The 21130-nt window shown below is 35.5% G+C and overlaps 1 protein-coding gene across 3 annotated transcripts in view; it reads right to left on the bottom strand.

Moving 5' to 3' along the window:
- NOVA1 (NOVA alternative splicing regulator 1) overlaps positions 1-21130 on the bottom strand; it is a 155571-nt gene that overhangs the window by 67881 nt on the left and 66560 nt on the right. The window lies entirely within an intron of this gene.

Here is a 21130-nt window from a genome sequence, read left to right as displayed (position 1 = left end):
AAAAATTAGACTGAAACCACATTAATACAATACATGAAAAACAGTTCTCTAATATTTTGGTGTCTTCATTCAAAAAACAGGTCACCACACAACTAAGTGGAATTTGCTGGATAATTAAGCACTTAACTATATGAAATACATTCTTTAGGGAGAGAAAAGAAAGCTCAGTCTTGCTGTTAAATAGTTAATTGTTCACTGAGGAGAAGTTAGTTAAATCAAATAATTTCTATTTTTTTCATGTTAGTACATACACAACATTTAACCGGATATAGCAATTTTTATTTCTTTTGTCCATTTTCCTGAGAAAATTCAACTTATTTACTGATATTATATAATACAGGTTTTATTAATACAGGTATTGTAAAGAGGATATAAACCCCTTTTATTAACAAAGTAATATTCATTTAGAATGATAAGGTAAACACAGTTAATGCCATTCCAATGAAAAGACTTTGGATTTGCAAACACAAGAGAAGATTAAATCCTAGTTAAAAACGCAAATTTCTGTTAAATTTCCTTAATTGTATTTCTTTTCAAATCCCTGTCCTAGTTATGTGATTCTTTTCAGATCATCTTCTCTCAAACCGGGCTACCACCAAGATAACTCAATTTTTTAGGTTCACAGAATAGTTACCTATACTTTGCATTCCAATAGTCACTACTAAAGGTAGTTAGAGTACTATCCATTCCTATCTATGGGTATGTAAGAAACACACGTTTTTGAACTTCACAGAGCTTTGCTGCCACTGTAGCAACTTAGTATTTCAACACTGGAATTTGGGAAGTGCACAGTGTAGTTTCACACTGTCTTGTCCTCATGTCCTGAACAGTTTCTCTGATCTTCCTTCCCACATAACAGAATTCTTTCCATCCCCTGCAGTCCTGCATCCCCCACTGCACTGTCCCATGCTCTCCAGCTAATTCTGAACATCACCTACCCCAGATAAGCCTTATGCCCTTACTACACATACAGTCTCTTCTTTCCCCATACCACCTTGATTTAATGGTGAGGATCTAAGGTCAGAGAGAAAATTAATCTCCCCAGTCCTTACTTCTGTGGTCAAAACAATAGACTCCTAGTATCCATGAACAGACACTGCAGGGGAAACTGCATTTTGCTGTAGCTGTAATGGTCTAAGGACACAGGTAGGCCAAGGTTAGGGCTTTTTTTTTTTTTTTTTTTTGCCATTGGATCTGGTATAGTTGGGGGAAGAACAAAAAAACAAAAACAAAAACAAACCAATAACAACAAAAGCAAAAGGTTGTCCAAAATAAAGTTTTTCCTGCTGCTTAGTGTTAGGACAGAATATCTGAACTGGAAAAAACTGGCTGACCCAATACGTTCAAGTCCAGCTGGAGGGCAGTAACTCACAGTGCATGCAAGCCAGGGATCAGTACAGGAGCCAATATCCATCTTCATTGACAGAGAAATGAGGAAACAGAAATTTCATGTTTAACAAAATGCAGTGCAAAGTCCTGCCGCTGGGGAGAAGTAATCCTATGCACTTGGGAGTCGACAAGTTGGAAAGCAGCTTTGCAGAACAGACCCTGCAGGTCTGGTGGGCACCAGACTAACCTCGAGCTAGCAATACACCCTGGCACCAAAGCAGCCAAACTGCATCCTGAGCTGCATCAGGAAGAGCCTCACCAGCACCCTCTCACTGTGCATAAACACCTGGTGGGAGGAAATAAAGATGAATCCAGGCTCTAGTTCTAGCCACTGAAAGGACAAGAGGCAACGGACACAAATTGAAACAGGAAATTCTAACAGAATGTAAGAAAAAACTTTTGCAGTGTAAGGGCGATGGACACAGGACCTGGCTGCTCATAGAGGGTTTGCAGTCTTCTTGAATGGATATACTGAAAACCTGACATGGTGCTGTTCTAGCTGACCCTGTTCTGAGTAGCAGCCTTAGACTAAACAATCTCTAGATATCCTTTCCAACCTCAATTATTCTGTGACTCTGTGTGAACACAAAAAAAATCCAGTATTTTTGTAGCCAGAGTAACAGGTATCTAATTACCATATGTTAACTTAGATTTTTCTAACATTTATAATGACCAAATTTTAACAAGGAAAACAAAAATAAATTCTCTGCTTGTACCTATCTGCCAAATTTCAAGCTCCTGCTCCTAAAACGTAATTGAAATGGAAACTTGTCTTACTCCACGGCTATATGGTGGGGTTTTATTCTCCCTATAAAATGTCTGTAAAAAAGTAAAGGAACTTTTATAAATATACGCTATATCTTGTATGTATGGGAAAGGAATTTTCATTCTAAGGCTCTAATTAAGTTGCTGATAATACAGTCTTTCAGGATAATTGAGAAGCATCTTTCTGATAGTGACAATTTTTAAGGAATAATAACAAACCATATAGCTTGATGGTTTGCATGAAGAACAGCTAAACATCTTTAAGATTGCCAAGTATCCAAAGCAAATCTACATAAAAATAGTAGTAAAGAGCATGAAGAAAATCACATTCTTAACCACTGCAGCTATGCCAAGAAAATCCTCTGTGCTCAGTCTTAATGATATGCATTACGTGATTTGGGGAGATCATTTACAGTAAGAGTTCAGTGAGACACCTACAGGATTCTTTTACCAGTATATACTCGGTACACTGGAACTTTGTACATTGGCATGTATTTGAATTAGGTCACTTAAAGGTAACTTGAGTACAACTAGCAATGTGCTTGCATTAATATATCAGCTCAGGCAGGCTCATTAGCCCTGTTAAATAAACACACTAAGTTGTAAGAATGTTTTTAATCAATATCGACAGTCATTCTTAAAGGGGAAATACAAGTGCCTACAATTCAATTAGGTTTGTTCATGTTAGACACTAAGAAGAAAGGTTGTGTAAATGCCTATTACACTTTTCCCATTTTCTAACCAGTGCTGATAAATGTAAGGCCAAACATAGGTGGCAGGTGTTTCTGAAAATTACTTACGGCCACAGTCAGAAGAAAACCATAACCAGCATCTTTAAACCGGCAGCGCTGAGTAGTCTTAAAGCAAGATATTGCTCCACTCATAATTAAAAGAGAGGAATCCTCCTTCTTACACTCTTCTAAAATTGTCATTAGTAGCTGTCTGTGAAGTAGAACTGAATGCTTACCATTATCATACCAAGCACGATTCCCTGAAATTGCATAAAACATAGCCTCTTGTTTAGGAGCAAAAACTGCATACCAAGTCCCTTCTACCAAAACCAAATCCACACGTACTAAAGAGCAGACCTGAGCTCTAAAGTAAATACACAAGATCTGACGATGCCACCATTAATGATTCAAGAGGCCTAACAATCCTCACATTATTCCTCTATCTTCAGAGATTAAAACTTAATTTAGGGATTTAGATATCATCTTGAAGCATTTAAAGATACTGCTATGAGTGAATAAATAATTGTCAAACAATATACATAACTTTAGAATTTCATTGGTATTGAATTTACATCTCAATCTTCAAAGTTCCATGAAAGAGTGTGTGTGTATATATATATACATACAAGTTTAATTTGTTTTTTAAGATTCCAACATTCAGATTTTACTGCTATTCATATATCTCTATGCATCTTCACTAAATGTGAAAAACGTCCTCAAATAATGAACTTCCTCTGCATGACTCTCATGAGGATAATTACCAAACTGCACCTAAAATCGAGACACCACAAATATGTAACCACCTCTGCACAGGCAGAGGTGTTGGTATCTTTCTCGACAACAACAAAAAAAGCAAAATATGCAACCAACATGTTAAAACCTACCAAACAGTGTGTAGGTTTTAACAAGTAGTGAGCAACTCATTTCAAAAGTAAAAGCCTGTTTGTCACAATTCACAGTGAGCTGCTCTCTTAACGTTTCTTTTGATTATACAGAAAAAGGAAAAGAATGAATCTGTTACCTCCCCCCAGAAATACCTAGCTTCTCCTCACAGCTGTATCCTCGCTATTGGGCAACACCCCTTCCCATTCCAGTTCTGCACTGAATTTTTTTTAACAGAAGTAGGTGTTGGTTAAATGTGTCTTAGACTGAGATCCATAAAGAAATGGAATAACAAATTATGGCAATTATCTTGTGATGTGGAACAGAAGTGAAATTTCAGATTGCTAGATTTTTACACTGAATAAATACAATAATATTTCAATATAGAACCATTTTTCATTCAAAAGCACAACGTATAATTTCTCCATATAGTACCTTCAGAACCAGAACAGGATAGGATGATTTATGTATACTTTGGGGAGGTAGGACCTATTCCAACCCAGCTCTCAGTATATAACAGCAGCAACAAGGTCCCTACATACCTGGTACCTTCAAGATACTTACACTACCATCTTCTACATTACAAAAATACAAATTCAATATTCAAGAATAAACTGTCTAGTCTTTCATATGTCGAGAAACTGTGCATCCACCTTCATGCGCGCAGCTGCTGTCACATTCTCTTTCAGCACACAGCCCACAGACATTTGACGTCATCCTAACGGTAACTAGCGTAAGTGGGAGTTCAGCAGCTCTAGGAAAAGCAGCAATTATGTTTATCATGGCTCAGGACTCGCTTCCCGCTTTTGAAACCCTGCTTCCTGTTTGTGCACGCGAAGCACTAATCTCTTCCCACCACCTGCACGGCAATTCTGTTGCTCCTCAACAGGATTCCCACAGTGTGCAAGTGCCTCACCACCGAATCAGCAACCATCATACAGAAGGTCCAAGCAGATTCGATTTCTGACATATCTTGCCTTTTGGAAACTTTTACAAATGGTAAGTATGGTAACCTACATGAGTATATTTTAAAAGAAAGGGCTGTTTAATCCAAATGGCAAGGACACAATATGAAAGAGGAAAAAAAAAAAATCTCAACACAAGAAGTCTGTGCAATCTAACTTAAAAGTCAGACAGCCTGATTTCTTCAAAACACCTATAACTGCAGGAAAACACACAGAAACTACTCCCCTTCTCCAACATGTATTCAGATAGAATTTTATTTTTGGTCACTCTGAGGTTCTTTGTTCCAGTTTCCTGCCTAGATTTCCCCTTTTCCTGTGCCAAGGCAAGCAGTTAAAGTCAGGATGACCAGATACAAACTTTAGAAGCAGATGTTACCACACAGTTCGTTACATACTGGTAAACAGGGTGATTGTGTGTTTTCCTGACTAAACACAGTTAAGTCCTACTGGAATTAATTCCAGGTAATCATAAAGCAAGGGAGAAACATTAATTTTTTTAAAAATTGCCAATAACTCTTATAACTATTTACTCGATAAACTTGAACCACTTTCTTTTAATAATCAGCTGTCACAAAAAGTGACTTTAATACAACATTCATTTTGTGCAATTAAGAGACAAGTTAAAATTCATACACCAACTTTTATATGCTCAAGTAGCACACTATTTTAATAACTGGTTGCCATAGCAAACATTTGTGATACTAATTAAACAACAGAACTCAAAACCAGAAAAGTGAACCCATGTTTCTCAAAAGCTGGGCTTTTCAGAATTTCTGGAATAGCATTCACTAAATTATAACCATGACTCCCACTAAAAAACGCAGTTTCCCTGACTCTAGCCCCCCTCCCTTCTATCTCCTAATGCCTACCAACAGAAACTAAAATACAGGGCACCGTACTATCCATGCACAGCTGAAAAATGTGTAAATTCAGGCTTCAAAACTGCAAGTTTTGTTCCTTATGGGCTTAATCATTCTGCTGCATCTGTGAAATTTTTAAAACTATTTCAACTTTAATGCTGTCCACCTGAATTAAAAAATACCCTCTAATAGATATTGCCTCTCTATCTTCTGTTAGACATATTTGTGTAATTCCTCCCCAATGACACATGGTAGAAATTTTCAGTTTAATGCATGTTTGGCGCATTACATTTTCCTGAAACTCTTATGGTTGGAATTGGAGAGGAAGAAGGTTGCCTCCCTTTTATATACTCTCTTTCAGAAGGAACTTTCTGGTGGGAGAGGGCAATTGCTTCTTTTCAGACCTAGAATGGTCTGCACTTTAAATTATTAGTCTGGAAAGCAAAACAACCAGAAAAAATCCACCCTATAATCTCACAGTAGGGAGGTAGGTGGTAGGTTAATTTTCTTGCTTGTTTTTTCCAACATGTTTCTGCCTTCAGGTCTGTGTTACTTCTATTTAAGCTACTAACTATTTAAAGTTATTGTTTTCTGTCCTAAAACAAACAAAAACCAAAAACAGAGAGAGAAAGAAATTTAAGGCTCAAAACCCAGACTGTCTCTTCTATTGCATGCAATTACAGGGCAGGGGACTATATAGCATTACATACTTCTGATAATAAAGTATTTCCCAGCAGACAGACCGCAAGGAACAGCTAGGGACAGACTGGGTCAGTAACCTGTTCAGCTCCGTGGGGAACACACCTCCTTCCTCCTTCCCACACCAGGTGTTTTGGCTACCTCTTTTACACCAGCACAAGTATTCCTGTGGCTGCAAAATGAATTAGATAAGCTCAGTGATCAGCTTGCAAACTAATCCTCCTAACTCCCTCCACCACAAAAAAAAAAATTTAAAAAATCATTTTCAAATGGATGAGCAAGCTGATGAGACCTGCTGAAAAGCTGGACAGATGCTCTTGCTGATGCAGAGAAAGGACTGAAATGCATGGCTTGGGGCAAGACTACCTTTTTTGGCACTGACATTTAAATTAACGTCAGAGGATCATGAAACCATAGCACTAAGCCTCTGGGGACAAAAACCTCAGTTTCAGTTCTTTAATTTAGGTGTTCTTTATGTTTCTCTCTTAAGAAGGATGAAGTGTTAATTACTATTCTAACCAGCCCCACCTGAACTCATTCAACGTCTCACCTACCTGAAAGAGAAGAAAGCAATAAAGATTATTCATTATTCTATTTGTTCTTGGAATGGAGTGAATTTCATCCGTACTGCATCATCAAAAATCTTCCTTGAAAATATAAAAACTAACTGTTCAAGAAAGCTCTTGAAATAGCACAGGAGAATGTCTCTGGTTTGTAAGCATATCCCAATGATGCACTAGGAATATGTCATTTCAACAGAGCGTGCTTGAGTCTGATTCTTAACAGTAGGTGGAATATTAGCCTTTTGGAACTGCAGAAAAATGTAATAAATTCTAAGTTACTGTGCATGCTCAATATTGCACTTTGCCTGATTTGTAGGGAAATCATATTATTTGCAGACAAGCATTTGCAGATTGTCTTCAACAGTTTTAAGTTATTCTGATACCATAAAATGCAATTTAGGAATACTGCGGAATAAGTAGATAAAGACAATTTTTGTAAAATGTGTTGAATATGAAATAAGTATAAATCTGGACTATGGCTAAAAAGGTAGGAAGATAAAATTATAATGCCCCAATAGTTAAAAGTACACTTGTACTTACACTGGAGAGAATTATTTGAATAATTTTTACAGAAAAGTATATTCAGTTAGGATTTCACACAATTTAATAAATAATAATAGAAAACCTCACAGAATCCTCTAGTTCCTTTGAAGCACAGTGGAAGAAAAAGGATTACCATGGAAACAATAAGCACAAAACTGTGATAAAACATAAGAGAAATGCCATTGCTTCTCAGCAATGAAGGAAAAATACTGTCAAGTAGATACAGAAACTAATTAATGTCCTCAGTCTTTCAAATATTTACTCACACAAGTACACGTTATTCAAATGAGTCCTCCCACTAAACTCAATGTGACTCAAAAAAAACCCACCAAAAAAAACCCATGCAAGGCAAGCTTCGTCTCCATGATGGAAAAAAATACCAAAAAAAAAAAATTCAAAATACACAGGACTTAGTAATTACTATGTAACTGTCAAAACACTGTGATGGAATCAGATGTTCATCATACATCTGCTTCTATTTATAGCATTTTGTTTTTCACAACACGTATATATTTCACAGAATGGCTGAGGCTGTAAGGGACCTCTGGAGATCACCTGGTTCAAATCCCGGTTCAAGCAGGATCAGCTACACCAGGCTGCCTATTCCAGTGATGTCTTTTTTAAAAAGTGAGACCTTGTTAGTTTCAGAATGAGCTACTTGAATTCTTTTGAAGGTGAAGTCTTCAAAAAAAGTTCATCACTTGTACAATGAAAGAACTAATCTTAAAATTGCAATTGCCATTTACGTATAAAGAATCCTTGAGATCAAAAAAAATGAGGTTAAAAAGCTAATAGTTCATGTTGATGATAATAATTTATTTTTTTGGTAAGTCATGTTTGACTCCTGTAATGGTGTTTTCAGCTTCCTGGATTTTTTCTGTAACATAAAAATGCACCTGTCACTTCTGAAATGAACTTGTTATAAACTGAAGAACAATATATTGATACATTAATAAAAATGAAATATAAACATAACTTTTTTTCCTTGCTTTTTGCTTTCTGTTCTTCTAGGCAAATGAGTACTGTGGATAAATCTTTAACTCACATATCCAGACTGCATTTTAATTTCAGTATTTCTGTGTAACATAAACCTGCAATGTTTCCTGCTTAATGTATACAAACAAAGTAATTCTGAAAGTCTGCATCCTGATGGTATAGTTCTGAATCAGCATCCTCTTTTTGTTTAGCTTTCATTCTCTGACTTTCCTGCTTTTATATCCATTTAAATGCTGGCTCTATTTCTTTAATTTCTTATTCTACTCAGTCCCTTCCCAAACTTACCTCCTTCACTTTAATTATTCTGTGGTGGTTTCCTTCCTTTGTTTACTCTATCAAATGAAATATTTTCACTGTGTAATTTGTTTTGCATTACCATCCTGGAGGTTTACTCCCAGTCATGAACACTCACTCATTTGTTTATCCCAAAAGCACCTGTATATTCCCTCCAATTTTGTGTTTTATGCTTTGAAAGAACTTACAGTTAAAAGACAAAATCAACATCTTAACTGATATTAAATATCTGCATTACCATAATTCTCACTACCTGATAATGTGTCCTTTTGTGACATCTGTCACAGCTAATTTATGCGTGAACACCTGTCTAAAATAATTGTCTCCTCTCTTAATGTATTCTCTTCCCACCTACTCAACCATTCACCTGTATTTTGTTAACAATTTAAATTAAGTGGAGCAGATTTTATCACAACTGTCTTCAGAATGTCATGCTCTACCTGGGACTTAAGGCACCATCACAACATAAGCAGTTCAAAATATTTTCTTAAAATGGGTCAAGGAATGGTACCCTTGCTTTAGAGCCTCTTGTTACCAATTTGTGTCAACAAATCCCCAAACATCAGCATTTCTCCACTCAGATTAAATCATAAGGGATGTTTGAATAGATAAGCACTGCTGAAGGCATAATCCAAAACAGAACTCTTTTAATGAGTTCAGTGGACTCTGCATTAAACAGTATGTCTAACTACAGACTGTTAATCGCTACACTTAATAACAAAACCAGATAATAAAACCCACAACCACTGTCCTAAGAGATTAAGTTTAAATCAAATGACTCTTAATTTAATTTACTACTAAAATGATTTTTGTGTACTTCTGAAACCACTTGTGCTATACCTTCACACCATACATTCCAACTGTGAAGCAACTCATGTAACCCTTGCAGCTTATTTTATACCCAAATCAACGGGTTAGTCAGGATTACAGCAAAGATTATTGATACCAAAACCAAAAGCAGCTCATATACCAGGATAACCTTCCCTCTTACAGGTAACTGTATGCTTTTCTCATTTTTTAGTTAAAAAAAAAATATATATATATACACCCATGATAAACATCTTGTCTAAAAGATTTAGCAAAACTGTCTGTTTTTGTAAAAATTATATATATTTGTAAAAAATGCAAAATATATAAAAAACCAAACGTATAAAATTGGAAAAGAACGCTGAATTATCATTATAATATTAATATATTATATATTCTGTACAGATTCCCTAATTTACACAGACATATATATATGCATATGTGGCCACACACACAATCACAAACATATACATGTATAAAAGTTTAATCACTTTTTTAAGTAAATATAAGCTTTTTCATATTACAAGGCCTGCCAGTTTTGTAACAAGGAAAAATCATTCACAGTCACTATTAACATACGGTACTAATGAGATCAGGTGTAAAACTGAAAACAGTCAATTATTACACATTTTAAAGCTGAGCATAAAGGAATTTTCTTCATTAATAGGCAGTGTAGAAATTTATATAAAAGAAACAAAAAAGTAGTGCACGTCTCTCACCCATAAAAAATACATTAATAAAGAAAATATCTATCCATAGGAAACTTTGACCGTGGTTGTAATTACAGATTCTTCCTGTACTGATTTGATCTGGGAAATGTCTTCATTGAAAAATAAACTACAATAACATCTAAACTTAAATTCTTAATTATGATACAGAAATGCATCACCTTGAATAAACAGATAAATCTCAGTTTAATTTGAAAAAAAAAAAAAAAAACAAAAAAAAAAAACCCCAAAGCCTACTTATGCTATAGTAAAAGTTTTTACTACCCAGATAAAGAGCAGCTGCTATGCAAGGACTTGAAATCAAAACACATGAAGACTCTACTGGAAACAGGAATGGAAAACCACAACCATCCTGATGCAGGGCCAAATAAAGCAATAAATCAAACTTTGGTTAAACCGCACTCTGAGAGTTTTAATTTATACCATAAACAGAAACCAAGTTCAACAGATTTTTGCTTATGCCAAGTGCTTTGATCTTTCAAGAAAGCTACAAACATAGATCTAAAAACATTTAATACTGTTTCATAAAATATGAAATATATTAAATGACTATACATAAAAGTCAGTCAAGTTTGCTTTTTATAACTTAAAACTATATATTCTAGTTGAAGTTCTTCTAAAAGCTGTGGGCATGCAGAATTCCAATAATGATTTTTAATAATATAATTAAAACTGTAGAAAAATAAATCTTTTTGCAGACAGTAGTTACAATGGAAAACATGAGTCCATGTTACTTTATCCTTCAAACTAGTTCTCAGCCTCACTATCTTCAACACAGGAAAATACATTGGATTTTATAACCAAAGGACAGATGTTTCTGTTTTTATAACAAGATTATTCAGAAAAATTCAAGCAAACACAAAACTCCAAGAAAAATGCCACTGAAAGCATTTTTCTAGGGTTTTTATGGTCTTAAGGTAATTTTTTTTATGGTTTAGTTTAATTTATCTTTCTAAAAACATAATGCCAGCTGTGTTATCAGAAAGTGAATCATTATAAAATAAAGAGATGTTTTAGAGAAAATTCCTCTTAAAGTATTCTCTTGGATGAGATTTTCCTCCCAAATAATCACCAATACCTACTGCAGCCAGGAAGACAGAAAACGAGACCGGTAAGAATGGTAAGGTCGGTCTGTCCTGAGTGGTAGAGTTCAAACCGTGCAACAACCTACACTGTTCTGTTACAACGTGCCAAATACAGTGTTAAGGAAACAGAATGAAATACACATAATTAATGTTCAGTGGTTACCTCCAGCAATGCTTACAATACAGCCGTTAAAAAACCCAAATCAATACTGCAATCATAGAGCAATATGGACAAACTGGTTTAATATTATGACTCTGACTGCTGTCCCTAAAGTCAGTTTTAGTGGTTTTCACTACACAATTAGTTTTCACACTGAATTTTGTTTATAGGAAATCATCATCATCTATTGGAAATAGCAGTCCTCACTCACATTTTATTACAAACCACAGAGGAATGTTGTCTTTCCTTCAGCAAAGAAAAAAAAACCATAAATGAGCAGCACATATTCTTTGAGTTAAAAGGCCTGCATAAGACTTCACTCATCACTTCAGTCAAAGGTCTGTGCTTAATTTCAAGATGACATCTCAAAGTAAAATTTCTTTAAATGACAGTGGTAGCTTACCATAAATGCCAGCTTTACAAATCCATTGGGATTTTCTTCTACTAGATGCTGACAAACACAAAACTTAAAGAGCCCTGGTTTCACTAGGGCTTTACATGGAGATAACTACCTCTGTAATAAAAAAATTAAATATTAAAAAAAGAAATCATCCAACAGCGGCAGTTTTCTTGATACATTTCTATATTTTCTCCCATATAACTAACCACAGGAAATTACAACCAAAAGATATCGAGGTAGTTTAGTGCTTTAGTATCTTAAATATAAGTGAAGATGATGAGTATAGGTAGTGAGTGAAGGCAGTATCTCAGAGCAGCAAATAACTTGCAAAGGGCATTAACTCATTTAAGACTTGTCAATAATGACAAGCTTTCATTTGCAACACTATTTAGCAATAGGCAAATGAACATAAATTATCAATAATGAAAATGTGAACACCAAAACTTACTGGATTCCTTAATGCTCAACTTGTGTGCACATTGGCTACTACCCCTTTTTTGTAAAAACAGTTGAAGCGTGCTAAGTGTCCTGTTGTAGAACCCAATGATTCCTAAATGTACTACACAGACAAAGAATAAGTTACTACCAAGTGGAGGAAAAAAAGTTTGTCAAGTTCAGACACATATTTGCATAACTATTTTACTAACAATGTGAGCGAAACATGGATTTACAACACCAATATCCAACACTTGTATGTATGCCTTTTGCTTTCAAGAGTTGGTAAAGAAAACAAAAAACTTGATGTTTCTTTAGAAAGAATGGGATTACATGGAATGTGGTTAGCTGAGTATAGACCTACTTAACCTACTCAACTGGACAGGAGGACGCATGCAGAAATTGGGATAAGCAGGCAGACAATGACATTTGGAACCTTTAGCCGTGAAAGCTACTGGAGTAACACAAACACAGACATGCTGATCAGTAGCTACTGGAAAGTAGCTGAGAAACTTATTCAGAACTTGGCACTACTGTATTTTAGCTGCTTACATCCTTGCAGTACTGAAGCAGAAAGAGAACCTGTATCTGAATATTTTCCTGACAAATTGTAAGTAATATTAAAAAAGGAAACCACATCTGCAAAACAGTAACAGGTGAATAAGTAAACAATAGAGAAAACGAGGCAAAAGAAAATTGGGCAAGATAAACTCGTAGAGCTTGAGCTTCTCCTGAATTTCTTCCAGCATGATATTATACACATAAATATCAATAGTCTAAAAGCCTTCCTTGTAAACTGTCAGAAGTTGTTGTCCTGACTTAAACATATTTCACTGGCTTGATCAGGAACAAAACCAGTACAACGTGTAAACCAGCCATTTTTTATTGAAACCAAGAACATGATGTGGTCCAGAGCAACATTTAGGCTTCAGGCTAAAACAAACACAAAACATCATAATTCCCAATTCCATATAATTTAATTCCCTTTTATAGCATCTCTTATTCAGGGTTCTTATTGTATAACACACTAGAAAGGGCAGCAAGTTCTGTGTAGCTTTCCACACTTAAAAGTGAATACTGGCAGGTGAAAGCATTTTGGAGAGAGAAAGAATGTTTTCACAGAATAATAATGCTTTTGCTTATAGAATACTTCTCCCACAGCATGGAGACTCATGGGGTGGTATGTCTCTTCTCATTCATCTATTACAGCTGTTATAAGTTTAGAACAGAAAAGCATAATGTGACTCAACATAAAGATTATTTTAGGAAATATTCTAAAACTAAAGAACAAGAACAATCCTCCACACTCTACCCATCAAGAAAAAGGTAGGAGTGTTTAAAAAATACTGCAAATATTTGGGCTTATCATCCGAGAAACTTCTATAGACAAAAAGAAAACAAGGCTACATAAAACTAACCAAGATATACATATATTGCATTCTATAGGATATTATGAAAGGGTCATATCTGGGTAATTGTGGTATTCAAAACAAAGCAAGGGTTAGGTACAAATGAGAAACCATTTAAATTTTGAGCAGAGTATAGTTTATTATTTTTATAGAACTGAATAATGTTCTGGAAGTTAGTTATTTTCTTCAGTCCTAAGCAACCTTTTTTGCCCTGGTTTAGACTTTAGAAGCCATAACCACGGCAAAACCAAAATGCATGTGTATTTTTAAAATAGAAAATCCAAGTTATCTATACAGAAATTACTGAATGCTTCAGCAGAACTCCTGTTAGTAGTGATATATTTGGTATAACTTTCAATTATATCTGTATTATTTTTAATATTGGAGAGCTTGTGTTTAGAACAGCTTAAATGGCCTAATGATTCTTCAGCTTCAGAATCAGATGAACAACTTGACAAGTCATTGGGAAAAATGAAGCACAACAATTTCACTGTGACAAATAAGCTTAATGTTATTGAGATTGTTATGTCTCCAGTAAAGACAAGGTCTGGAAATCAGTACTGAAATTACAGATATCATTAAGGTATGACATGTACTGAGAAATTCAGAAGCTGTCACCAGGAGAGCAGTGAATGATTTGAGGTTTCTCTTAAAGGGCAAGCAGATTGGAGACATTCTGCATCTTGTTTCAGCTGGCTTTTAAAACTTTAGCAGTACAGAAGACACACCTGATGCCAGCATACTCACTCTGTTCTGACAAAGGGAAAATTTGCTGAAGCTCTTGCTCACACAGGAACACTGGACAGACTGGAAGCAGTGCGTCTCGTTCTTTTTGTCTTCAGAGAAATAGTAGTGAGAACAGAATGGGTAGTGCTGTAAACTCTCATGTCTGGGTGGGCATGTAAAAAGATTCAAGTTCCCTGAATGGAAGTTTCTGAAAAGACTTAAAAAGATACTGTGTATGCAACACCAATACAATCAGAAAAAGCCCAAACTTCATTTTGCCCAATTACAAAAGTTATGCTGAAGTAAGAGGGTTTAAGTTTGTTTGTTCTGCTTTGGTTTTTTTTGTTTGGGGTTTTTTTTTTTTTTTTTGTTTTTTGTTTTTTTCCCCTGAAAGTGCTTTGGTAAATTTCCACAATTCATGGAAAAGCAAAAGTGTTAATAGGGGCATAAACCTTGAAAATGATCCTATGTAGCACTGAGCAAGACAAAAAAATATTATTTAAGACCCAGTGGATCCCAGATGAGAATTCAGTATCTATAAGGCTCATTTTAATAAACAAAATAGGATTTTCACATGTGAAAACCCCAAAATGAGACTATGAAAAATGAAACCCCAAACTGAAACTATGCAAGTTAATGCTGCAAGTTGCTCTGAAAATGAGCCAACAGATTTCTAAGCAGTAAATGCTCCCAGGAAGTCTAGTAAACAGGCTCCACTCCTGAGAGTCCAAAGGTACCAGACAGGAAGGGAAGCACTCCAAAGAAATACGATGGTGGAAAACACAGTTGAGATTGGCAATGGCAAAGGTGTTATGACCAAAATAAGCACAAAACAATAAACAAACCTAGGTGTAACTTCAGTTTACAAACATTTTCCCTGGTTTGTGATGAGCTGTGGTAAACATTATTACTTGGACAACATTAAAACAAACAAGTAGAACTAAGATAGGATCAGAAAGAGTTTTTATAGCATAGGCTTTAACAGTCCCAATCTCTGTGAACTACTGGGTGTGACACTTCAACAAAGCAAAACCAAAACATTAGCAGAGACAAGACTGCACCGCCTTTCTTTATAGCTTGGAAGGTAAACATAACATTTTACTTACTAGTTACACTTCTGAGTGAAAGGCCTGTTAGACTTACTTTGAAAGAGCATAAGAAGGAGCATTTTTTACTGCCATCCCACCAGGGGAGGGAGGAAGTAAAGGAATCGAACTGTGCGCAAAGAAGTTGTTTCCAGCATTTTGATTACTTCTAACGCACAAGGAAACACAATTTTATCTACATTCTACGTATCAAGACAGAATATACCAAAGACATACACTATTAGATCAGACCCACAATTCAGCTCCTAACACAAATATTATAGAAGAACCTGAAAAGTGTCTAGCACATCAGATGAAAAAGAGTAACAGTAATCATTCCTAACTTAGTCCATATATATTTCAGAAATCCGTACTAGGTCACATTCACAGAGACAATTAAAAGGTAACATAGGGGAGAACACTCAGACAGTGTATACCTCACCATATCCAAACTTTTTTCCCAGTTTACAGAGAAAATGTCTCATAATAGCCAACAATACTGTTTGCAGAAAATGACAGGAAAATCTGAAATTTCAAACACAATATAATGCCCAAGAAAGTGGTATGTCATGAATACAGCCTGAGAAGAAGACGACTGCTTTATTAAAATTAAGGTTAAAAGGATAGGACCCCAAAGAAAAGCCAACCACCACTGACGAGTCTCTGACAGCATCAGGATGAAGATGCCCACAAATATTCTATTAACCATGGAAACAGCTACATGAGTTAAAGAGAAAAATAATTTTCTAGCACGTGTACCACTCATAAGCCACACCACAGAATAAGGACTTGCTTAATTACATACATACCTGACCTATTCCCTTTTTAGAACTGATAGAGAAAATCTCTATTAGACAGACTTTGTAAATAGGAAGGCAATAGCCTCAGCTAGTGAACTGGTTTTGATCACTAAGATCAGCTGGCAAGGACCACCCTTCCCTGTATGCTAGTTTGTTGCTCCCAGTGACCAAAGCAAGATGTCACATTCAAATTGGCTACCAGATAAAACCCTTCAGACATCCGGATGGCTGAGCCACGCCATAAATTGTTGAGGGGCAGTTGACAATGGAACAGAACGTTCTGTAGCAGGAAAAACTACCAACTCAGTCACAGCTCCACAAACGCTTCAGTGCCCAAGGAAGCACTCGGGCATGCTCAAACCTGCAGACAGACACAGCCAAAGATGCAGATTTCTGCTCCTGATGCCCCCTCCTCCTCCTGTGTAACTGTGAGGATTATGTCAGCAGTTCACTATGATGTTAAGATTCTTGGTGTTATTTTTGTTCAGAGCCCCTTCTTTGGAGGTTCATATATTCGGGGTGTGCCTTTATGAAATAATTCATACAGCAATCAGCTAACAGTTCCATGGCCTCAACTACTTTTAACTTTTTTCTTGGGACCTTTCACTAGGGATCACTACTACTATTCCAGAACAAAAATGGCAATTCTTTATGTTTCAGAACCCCAAATAAAGAGCATTCAATATTGTAACACCTTATCCACAGTATCTCCATAACAGAGTCATTCCCTCCCCTATCACTATCATTGCATCTAAGTTGTTACGCTTACAGGTTTTCTTTCCCACTTTTGGAATGCCATCTGGTGTGAAACATAAAACTTGTGAAAGCCATGGTATTAAAAAATTATAATAAACCTATTTAATAATTAATTTGAAGGAACCAGAAACCCTGCTTTCTTCCCAAAAATGCTTTTAAACTGTTACCATTATGTTCCTATCCATAACCTACCTTTCTGTTCTTAGGATTGCAACATTTCTGTAATGCCACTGGTATGTTTCTGTTACTTCTAAAGCAATAAATGAAATATACATTCTTTGTTGACATGAACAAAAAAGTGGTCATCTGCTGTATGTGGACAGATATTAGAAGATGCAATGAATTTGTTAAGAAAATTGTGCAGCAGCACAAAGCTTAAAATTATAGTAAAAGTCAAATAATTTTGTTAAGCACCAATTTAATATAAATTAAGACTAAAATTTTATCTAATTGGAGTTGTAGTTACATCATCCTCTCCTGGAAATCAGTTATAATTTTCCTGATTCATACAACTATGACTACTGGGGTTATCTACATAAAACGCTCAAGCTCATTTCCTCTAATGCATTAACATGCTGCCTCCTACCAATATGGTATCACCTGTTGCTACACCAGTTCTAGTCACTAATTCCAGTTAATTGCTATTCATTTTTAGAACCACCACCTATATTTATAAGAGAAATCACCATGCTATGTGCTGTAAAAACATAAGAAATTATCTGCTTTCTCTACAGAGTATTAACAACACCCAAAAGACAAATATTTGTAGATAAGAAAAAAGTAAAAGCATTAACATTTTTTGCACGTAGATACCACTGAGAATTACATGTACACAGAAAGAACAAAATCCACACACACACACAAACCCATATTTTGGTGAAGGATTAGAAATAACAGTAATAGCAGCAACTTTGAGATTAAGTAGTGCTGCTGGCATTAAAATAAGCATGGATTGTTTTGTTGTGTTTTGTTGGGTTTTTTTTGGTTTTGTTCTTTTTTAGGCCTATTTCTTCTATGCTTATGCACACTAAAAAAAAATCCAAAATGTCCTGCCACAGCTATAGGGACATGACTCAGAATTCACTCAGTTTTTACATTCAGGCCAACAGTTTCATCCTAGTTCACCCAGCACAGCCTAATACAGCAATAAACAAGTACCAAATTCTGCAAAGGTCTAAGAACTCATCTGAACTGAGAAGAAATAATAAAGCAAGAAATTCAAGGTGTGTAGGCAAGTATTTGCCTACACTGACGGGACACGATTTAACAGGTTTTAATAAAACTGCCAAGTTCCTAGATTTCCCTGTATTCTCTTTCATTTTACATTTAGAATTTTCCACCATTTGCCTTCCAACAAGCTGTGATGCAACCTCCTTCAGAGACATGCATCCTGGGTAGACATCTGATTCTGTAATCTTTAAAGTATTAGAAGCAACATAATTTAGATTTACAAATTAACAATAATATTTTAACATGCCCTATTTTTGACTTAATGCTCGCTGTATTTCAGATCAACTATATTGACTGATGGAAAGGTCTGGAGTAGATTGATGTAAATTATTATCCCTCTTTATTTGGCAGCCGTTAGACTGCTTTTAGAGTACTGAGTCCAGGTTTAGGCCCTCCAGTACAACTAAGATGTTGATAAACTGAAGTTCAGTGGAGCACCACCAACACAGTTAATGGTATGGAGCATCTGCCCTTACAAGGGCAAGCTGAGGGAACTTGCCTCTTTCCTCAGTCTGGAGAACAGGCAGCTTCAGGACCCAAAAGCTGCTCCCTAATACCTATAAGGTCAGCAAGAAGATTGACTTATCCACCTTCCAGCGGTGCATGGTGGGAGGACAAGAGACCATGGAAATGCATTGAAATGAGAGGTTCAAATTAGACACATAGAAAAACTTCTTCACGGTGAGGACTGTCTTCCAGTGGAGCAGGTTGCAGTAAAGCCAAGCCACCGGCAACCTGGTCTGCCTGTGCAGCTGACTGCCTGAAGAATGAATTTGGACTAGACATCTTCCGATACCCCTCCCAAACTGCACTACTCTACAATTCTATTCCATAGTTTTCTTTACTCTCCGTTTTTAATTTTGTCCTTGCATGGGTTTAGTTTTTGTTGTGTCATTATCCCCAGATTTTCTAATGGAAATTTAATGCACTGCAGCAGTCTGTCTTGCTGTATTTTGACACCACCTTTCCCTCATCTACAGTACAGGTTTTTTCTCAGAGTATCTAGACACAAATGTGATATGTGAAAGTGACACTGATTATTATTAGGAACTCACACTATCAATCTTCCTCTTTAGCTGTGCAAATACACTGTTGAAAATTATCCAGGAATAGTTTTCAATGTTTTGACATTTCCCAGTCCTTTTAGATGAGCACTGTAAAGAAGAACTTATGTATCAATAGAAAGGTATTTAATTAGATGACAAAGATAAAACTCAAGTGTAAACAAGCGCATGGTAATGCATGGAATCTAAACTACTTTTAAGGCAATTACAGATTATAAATAAACTGTAACTTTTCTGGAAACAAACCTGGTTGTCAATGTCAATGAAATATTTCCTCAATGCGGAAATACAGTTTAAAGAAATACTGGTACGGCAGGGGAATGTTAGAAAAAGAATATTCTAAACTATATGCTATTGCCTAAATACTAAGTTTTATTTTGGCAACTCTGTCTTAAATAGACAATACTACAAGAGGTAACGATCAAAAACTTAATACTAAGAAAGAGTCCAGATGCATAGTTTCAAAAAGCTACAGATACAGTAACATAACAAAGCTATAAAAATTATTAGGACTACACAGCAAACAAGTTTTCTAACTCACATACCTTAATAAATACATTGTACAACATTAAAAAGGGAGAAAAATAAAAAAGTATAATTTTACATAGAAACAGTAAAATAATAATTGTCTTGCTAGATTTCGAAAAGGTATTTCAAAAGGTCATTATATACTAGAATACTGGATATTATAAAAAGAATATTTACTCTTTTGTAAATAAGAGTATGAAATAGGAAACTTCTATTTTACAAGCTTTATGATATAATCCAGGAGCATTTCTGAAATTTCCTTCAGTATTGAGATGGAAAAGTTAGCCTTTTTAATCTGAGTTTACTTTAATATTTTAAAGTGCTGTTTTCTCTATTGCCTCAGGTAGCTTTTGTAGAATTCATAAATCAGCAGGATTAGCAGGAAAGATGAGATCATAACAAGAAATATGATACTTATAGGAATGATTCTAGGAAAGACTGCAAGATATACTGTGTAAATGCTATGAGGAAAATGTTTAGATTTGAATGGCATCTGTAGTTGTAACAAGGTAGGAATCATAAGATATACCACAACATGAACTGTTTCTGACTACACAGTTTTACACTATGTAGTAGTAACACACTGGTTACTACAAAGATTAGAAGACAACAAAGTTGTACCACAGTGTAAATGATATGAAGAATATAGCATACAGTTCTAAATATATATTCTAAATTATTTCCTAATAAGCTACTGAATTAAAATTTGAAGTCTCAATGATGAAATGGTAGATTAAAGAAAATACCCTGAACATGTTATATGAAGGAGATTATGAAAAGTTATCATCTTCTAATTATAAGAGTACAGAGAGCCTTTGCTGCCTCCTTTCCAAACTCTTTTCAATGATGTCCTGTCCAAAAGCTTATTAAGAAAGAAAACTGCTACAGAGAGAGAAATGTCCTTATGTGGAAAAAATTAATTAAAAGGAAAGAGGGAAAGACTAAACTATCCATTCTCACAATGGGAAGAGGTCTCTAACAGAATAATATAGGGGTATGCAATGAGGGATCTGGAAAATGGGAGCAGGCATCAGTGCTGAGGATTCTGTTATTTGGATGATGATTGTTAGGCAATAAGGATGTGTGTCACAGTGAAGAACCACAGAAGGGTCTCAGGACTAAGTAACTGGGTAAAAGAATGGCAAATGACATTCTGTGTACACAAATGTGATGTACCAAGCAGAAAAACAATCCTAACTTCACACACACAAAAATAGTGGACTCTGAAAC

Source organism: Falco peregrinus, chromosome 1 (genome assembly GCF_023634155.1).
Source record: "Falco peregrinus isolate bFalPer1 chromosome 1, bFalPer1.pri, whole genome shotgun sequence".
Classification (NCBI taxonomy): Eukaryota; Metazoa; Chordata; class Aves; order Falconiformes; family Falconidae; genus Falco; species Falco peregrinus.
The sequence above is the reverse complement of the archived record's forward strand: the minus strand, read 5'-3'. Positions and strand labels throughout refer to the sequence as shown.